The following is a 7908-nucleotide window of genomic DNA, read 5'->3' on the forward strand; positions in this document are numbered from 1 at the left end:
ATTTTTTTTTTTAAATTGGAAAGACGTTATTCTACAATAAGCTATACCGCTGTTACAAAAAATAAAGGAACAGTTTTAGTGAATGTTATGGCGTGTGTTTTTACGGTATGAGCACGGAAGCCTTGTCTGTCACAAGTGCACGGTGGGATATCCAGTGAACGAGAACAAAAGAAAATTCACTCTTCTTATGATAGAGTCGAGAAAGTCAATAATAAAACAATGCCGGTGACGATACTGATCAAAAGCTATTTCTAAATGATAACTGTTCATTTTAAATAAATTAATTGTTAAACTGTGTTATAAGAAATATACATGCAAATACACGATGTTTTATGTTCAGTATTTATCGAGATAATTGCATTAGAAGCTTGTGAAACTGAGATTTAAAAACTGCCAATCTTTGCTGCATATTGATAAAAAAAATTGGAAAAAATCATGAACATACAAACTCTAAAGATCTTTCTGGTCACCAATTTTCTGAGTGTTCCAAAAAGTCCTTAGCATGTTACAAGTTCCCAAAGTATACTTATTTTTTCACACCTAAGTTATCGAGCACACAGGTCTGCTCTTGTCACATGTACATTCAGTAGAGAAATGTTGTGTTTTTGTGAATATAAACATTTAAAAGTCTTTCTGTGCAGGTTAAGAAATTAAAGATAACTATTTTTATAAAGTAGGTATCTTTCTTCTATTTTTATACAATTTTAAGAAAAGGTGGTCTCGATTTTTGTACATGTATTTGCGGTCTTCTTGATCTATTCACATTCAATGTTTACATCGAGATAAGGTCCGTTTGAATTTGCTTAGTAACTTAATTTCAAAAGTGCCAATCTTTGCTGCATATCAATCGATTCCTTTGGAATTTTTTCCCTGACTTTCTCGAATCTAGCTGTATATATATATTCGAATAATTAGCATGTTCCAGAAAGGTATACAGCCAGTAGAAAAATAAATTGAAGTTGGTACTCCACGAATTTATTCGCATAGCAACATTTTAAACCAATTTTACATCAAGCTTCCATAGCCTGCTGTACTCGTCGTTTGCTACTTAAGGAGGGAAATGATAACATTGAATGGAAGTTTTGTTTTTATTTCAACTTATTTCTATTTTTACTATTTACCAGAACGTTTTCCCGTGAATCCATAATTGATAGCGTCCTTCCTAAAATGGGGCAAACATTGAGAAGATCTAGTTTTCAATATTTCCAGGGGAGGTAATATGTTGTCACTAGATTTCCCCCTGATGCAGCCTTGATACAAATGTTGTAGTTTCAGATATCAGCTGGGTATTGTACATTTTTCTATAAAAAAATTTGCTTCCTTTTCATTTTAATATCATGTATAGCCTGTCACGAGAGCACCTGATAAAAGTTTTACCCAGGTAAGTATGGCATCAAGTTGTACTTTCAGGCATCAGCCATCCATATCTTGGAAAGGCGTAGGTTTTTTTTAAAGAATTGTTTGATTCTGAATTCCTTGAGAAAAAAAATTGTCTAAAATGGAAGTGAATAAATTTAAAGATTATTTCTACTGAAAATTAGGAGAAAATATATATATTGACATTAGGTTTCTAATAAATTGTTCGGATTTCAATGAAAAAAAAACACATTTGGTGTTTTATTTCTGGAAATATTTGAAAAAAAATGTATCCTTAAAGGACGCATGCACCCCAAAAAAAAAATGAATTAAATAGCCATTGTGCATCATATAAAAAACGTTTTAAAAAAGTCAACAGAGTTATATTTGTCAGCATGTTATTCCTAAATTAACTTGTTTGATTTGGTTATGATTTTTTTTTATTAGTTGTTAGTGGCTTTGAACTAGCTGTCAGTAACTGCGAGTACTCTCAGATCTGTACTTAGTGTCTTTCTGTTGTTTGGATGTACAAGTACCCGACCACGTCCACTTGTATTTGTAGTATTTGTATTTTTATCCATCTGATGAGTTAAGCCTCTTTCAACTGATTTTTAAAGTTCGTTCTTATGTTGTACTGTTACACCACTGTCCCAGGTTAGAGGGGTGGTTGGGATCCCGCTAACATGTTTAACCCCGCCACATTCTGTATGTAAGTACCTGTCCCAAGTCAGGAGCCTATAATTCAGTGGTTGTCGTTTGTTTATGTGTTACATATTTGTTTTTCGTTAATTTTTTGTACATAAATTAGGCCGTTAGTTTTCTCGTTTGAATTGTTTTACTTTGTCATTTCGGGGCCTTTTATAGCTGACTGTGCGGTATGGGCTTTACTCATTGTTGAAGGTCGTACGGTGACCTATAGTTGTTAATTTCTGTGTCATTTGGTCTCTTGTGGAGAGTTGTCTCATTGGCAATCATACCAAATCTTCTTTTTTATATTGGTTATGATTAACCCGTTTTTTAGAAAGAAGTTACATATTTCAATACTGCTTTTTTTGTCTCTTTTACAAAAGTATCTTTGACATCTACATGTATAGAATAAAGAATGGAAACGGGGAATATGTCAAAGAGACAACAACCCAACCAAAATATACAAGTCAACCCAAGGCCACCAATGGGTCTTCAACACAGCGAGAAATTCCACACCCAGAGGCAGCCCCGAGTAGGCCCCGAAACACAACGTACACTATATCAAGAATATGGACGCCATTCTATGCTCCAAAACATGTAGATGAACCAAAATTAAAACATATACAAGACCAACAAAGGCTAGAGGTTCCTCACTTAGGACAGACGCAAAAAATGCGGCGGGGTTAAACAGGTATTTTTAGCGCTCAACCTTCCCTCTTCACCTCTAGCCAATGTAGACATATATAACTTAAACGTCCACAATTTTGAGTGTCACTGCCAAAGAATAAATTTGGGGTCCCTAACAAATATTGCCTCTGCAGCTGCCACAAAGAGTCCACTCTTAACGAAATCTGCAGAAGGGGTCTTTTACATATATGTACTATGTTGCTATCTCCCTTTACGTTTAATATGACGGTGCTAGCTAGGAAATTTAATAATAATTAGAATACAAGTCATCCACTGTATTTCAAAAGGCTATCTGTTTCTTCAGAAAATAACCATACTTTGCGTAGTGATTATGTAAGCAATCCATTCATTTTTTTTACACGAGACTCAGATGAAGTCCAAACAACAAAAAGAATCAACAAAACTGTATACAATTCTATAATCAATCATCATTCAAAAATGTTAAAGAGGTACACTAAAAAATTAAAATAGTTTTCCCCATTTTCACGCAAATCTAATTTTGTAACTCGAAACTCGACTTTCGTAACTCGCAACTCGACTTTCGTAACTCGCAACTCGTCTTTTGTAACTCGCAACTCGACTTTCGTAACTCGCAACTCGACATTTGTAACTCGCAACTCGACTTTCGTAACTCGCAACTCGACTTTTGTATCTCGCAAATCGACTTTCGTAACTCGCAACTCGACATTTGTAACTCGCAACTCGACTTTCGTAACTCGCAACTCGACTTTCGTAACTCGCAACTCGACTTTCGTAACTCGCAACTCGACATTTGTAACTCGCAACTCGACTTTCGTAACTCGCAACTCGACATTTGTAACTCGCAACTCGACTTTCGTAACTCGCAACTCGACTTTCGTAACTCGCAACTCGACTTTCGTAAAACGCAACTCAACTTTTGTAACTTGCAACTCGATACTCGACAACAAGTGAATCTCTATGTATTTGGTTCAAAAAAAGTTTTTCCTTTTTTATAGAGAACTTCTTCGCCTGCATACGGAGTATATATCTCCCAATTGATACGGTATTCCTGGGCTTGTGTTTCCTATCATGATTTCCTTGATAGAGGATTGCTGCTCACATGGAAGCTATTAAACCAAGAGTTCCAAATGGTGAAGTTGAAGTCATCCCTTCGTAAATTTTACGGACGCCATCACGAGTTGGTTGACCGTTAGGGAATAACCGTTTCACAGATGATATCGGATATGTTCCTTATGTCGTAACTACAATGCCCTCCCTTTTCACGAATGTGACTTACCGGGTTTGTAATAACATAAGCAACACGACGTGTGCCACATGTGGAGCAGGATCTGCTTACCCTTCCGGAGCACCTGAGATCACCCCCAGTTTTTGGTGGGGTTCGTGTTGCTTAGTCTTTGGTTTTCTATGTTGTGTCATCTGTACTATTATTTGTCTGTTTGTCTTTTTATTTTTGGCCATGGCGTTGTCAGTTTGTTTTCGATCTATGAGTTTGACTGTCCCTCTGGTATCTTTCGTCCCACTTTTCTAGGGATAGACAACCTTAAAAAACAAAAAGTAGAGTTATAAATAAAATAGACCATAATGTTATATGAATTTGAAATAATACGATATTTTCTAGTATATAATAAATACAATTTTCTTAGGAAACTGATGCTCCTATCGTAAGAGTAATTCCGCATTAGCCAATTTTCAAATCTTTGCTTTGACCTGGTCGGGGTTCAAAACGGCAACTTCCTGCACTCGATGCGAGAACGCTACACTGATGTTGTTACTGTGCCTTAGATTGAAGTTTTTTGTCATAGCATTCAATACAACTCGAGCGCTAACAGGGCTATATTCCTACATTTGACCCAAGTTTTGTGGTTGGCAAACAAACAAACAAAATATTAACTGTTGCCTGTTGTTTACTAGGAATACAAAATTTGATACAAACGATTAAGAAATTCCAATGGGGACCCAAGCTAGATATTTGATTGGGCACTTCATTTTTAGAACAAAAGTAGGTTTCCCAAAATTACAAAAAAAAATGTAAATTACGTACCTGACAGCAGCTTGAAGGGCCGAGAACGCATAGTTTTGATATTTAAATGGGTTCTTATTTGCACTTTTTGTGTGTTTGAATACTTAAAATGCCAAATTGTATAATCACGCAAATATGCAGCTTATCTGGAACTCTGATATGCCTGACCCATGTTAGGAGTATGTAATTCAGTATATGTCTTTTGTTGCTGTGTATCATATTTGTTTTTCGTGTGATGTTATGTACGTAGTCAGGCCGTTAGTTTTCTCGTTTGAATTGTTGCTAACTTTTGCTTCATATGGTCTCTTGTGGCGGTTCGTCTCATTGGCAATCATGCCACATCTTCTTATTTTATATATTGTGTGACATGTAAAAAGTTGCCTCAAATCTGATGTTTAATTCCTATAACTATCTAGTATCTAATGACGAATCTAATATATTTCAAAATCAAAAGGAATCTCACTTTAACCAATTCTATCAATTATGCAAAATTTCCTGTAAGTCGATTCAAGGAAACTCAAGTTATGATACAACATGTGAAAAATATACTTAAATCTGAAAATCCACAGTAACTTTGGAACAACAAGCAAAACATTTTAATCAAAACTGGGCTTCCTTTTATCATTCTTAATTACAGTGTAAAGTTTAAAAAAAACCCAATCAAAGCATACTTAGTATATTGCATACTGGAGTAAGTAAAGACATGGAAAACATATTGATTTTTTTATGAATAAAGCCAACAACTCGGTAATGACCAAAGTAAAAAAGAAATTATTGTAATAGGACCCCTTGGCACTAACACTATATATTAACCAAATCATTTTGACGTGACGAACAGAAATATATACGGTTAAGGGGTGGAGATTTCGACTATTTACAAGATAATTGAACATATTTAAAATTTAAATGACAGGGGTGGGGATGACCTCTGGATACTTACCCTGTATATTATTCCAGGAACATATATATTGACTAGATAGATATACTGTTCCCTGATTATTCAAATCAGTTTGACATGATACACAGTAATATATATATATATATATATATATATAGGTATTGTTTAGGGGTGGGGATCTCGACCACTTACAAGCTATTTAATCATATCAAATGACATGGGGTGGGGATGACCATTGAGGACTAACCCTTTATATCATTCAAATCATTTTGACATAAAAACAGTAATATTATGATTTTAGGGGTGGGGATCTCGAACATTTACAAGATGATAGAACATTCTCAAATGGCAGGGGGTGGAGATGACAGCTGGAGACTAACACTACATTTCATTTGATTTGTTTTATCATGTAGAACATTTTCAATTCTTTCGATTCTAAAATTTCAGTAAAAATTTTGTGAAATTAAAAAAGATAATGTTTAAGGTCAAAGGTCAAGGTCATAAATGACCATTGACCTTTAAACCTTGAAGTGTCATATGATCCTGTGATCATTACTGAAGACCCCATGTGTCTATCACTATCGGTAATTCTGATAAGCGTTTTTGAAAAACTGCTGCGGACAAGTTCAAGTTTGAAAATGTCTCGGAAGAGGAAAGAGAAAGAATGTGGCAATGTGCTTAAATTTCATAAAAAAGTATAATGAGTGGCAATGAAAAAATTAAACGGATCGTTTTTATGTGAAATTTAATGGAGAGGTGTGTTACGAAGTGGTGACATACGGATAAATGGATGGACTATAGTATGACATAATATGTATGTGTAATGAGGGTATAGAATGAAAACCCTAAAATTGTTACAAAAACTGACTTCGAGGTAATAACTTCTACAAGGCATAAACTGATAATTAAATTCATTTGACATTTCTTTCAATATGGTACGCAACAAACTTATAATTTTTAAAAAAATCATCAAAAAGCTCAAATTCCATACATGCCATTGGATTATTTTGTTTGGCCCCAAATGCTAGATTTTTTAGTTCTAAACAATTTCACAACCTCAAGATTTCGTATGTGTTCTATATAAACAACCGACGTCAATGATTGCTAAAACACTACAACATAAACAACACAGCTTAATATAATATGACGTAAGATCTGTAATCTCATTCAATATCTGCCATGAAGATTGAAACCAAGCAGAAATTCACCATTTAAAAGACAGCTGTTTAGGAATTACACTACTGAGACAGCAACACAACTATACAAAAAAAAAAAAAACATATATAGGTCAAAATACTTTCTCTAACATAATACAAATAAATAAAACCCACTCTTATATATGTCATGTTTATAGTTCAATATCCATTATTATCTCTACTGCTCATCACAGCAGGTCCGGGGACACAGTACTCGTCCTTTGATTTTCATTGTCTACAAAACTAGTGTGGACAGTGTATAACTTGAAAAAAAATCAAAAAATTATTTATTTATATTTAATGCATAAAATAGTACCCGTAAAAAAACTAAATAACAAACAAAAATTTGGTCATGAATTCCAAGGTAAAGCAGTTATTTGGTCCAGTTGAAAAAGTATGTCCGAAGCTGTCAAACTGAATTATACACCCCTTCAACTTAAATTGTCCATAATTTCAGTTAGAGCTGGTAGAATTTTCTATAATGTGTCCAAAGTAGACGAGTGAGCCGTAACGTAGTGGATAAATGACTACTTACTACTGAGCCTAAAGCAGCTAGTTCTATCCTTGTCAGATAAGTCTCGGCTCGGCAGCAGTGATACCACTTCGTATACTTTTATCATCAAATTTTATCTCATCCCCCAAGTTTTCTGTATATTAATTTTCATTTATATGTTTAAAGGGGGATAACTCTTAATGTTTATTATGTGTATGCAGCTGTTAGGCCCCAGTTTTTCCGATGTAATATTTCTTTTTATATTAATTATTAGTTTTTAATAAATAGTTTTATTAGCACTGGATCTTTATTTAGTCTGAGGGTACAATTATTCCCCACTGAAAAACAACACAAAGATAATTGGTCACTTATCACAATACTGGATTATCAAAGAAGATGCAAGGTATACATCAGTGAGATATTTTTGTCTTGGAAACATAAGACATTATTAAGGTCAAATACTGTCTTTAACAATAAAGTTATTTGGCTCTTACATTTATGTCGGAAGGATAATCATTGTCACCTGTCAACATTAAGGATGACTATAGATTAACAATAATTTGGATAATTGATGTTCATATAAAGGATT

Source organism: Mytilus californianus, unplaced genomic scaffold, assembly GCF_021869535.1.
Source record: "Mytilus californianus isolate M0D057914Y unplaced genomic scaffold, xbMytCali1.0.p SCAF_9, whole genome shotgun sequence".
In the NCBI taxonomy this organism is placed as follows: Eukaryota; Metazoa; Mollusca; class Bivalvia; order Mytilida; family Mytilidae; genus Mytilus; species Mytilus californianus.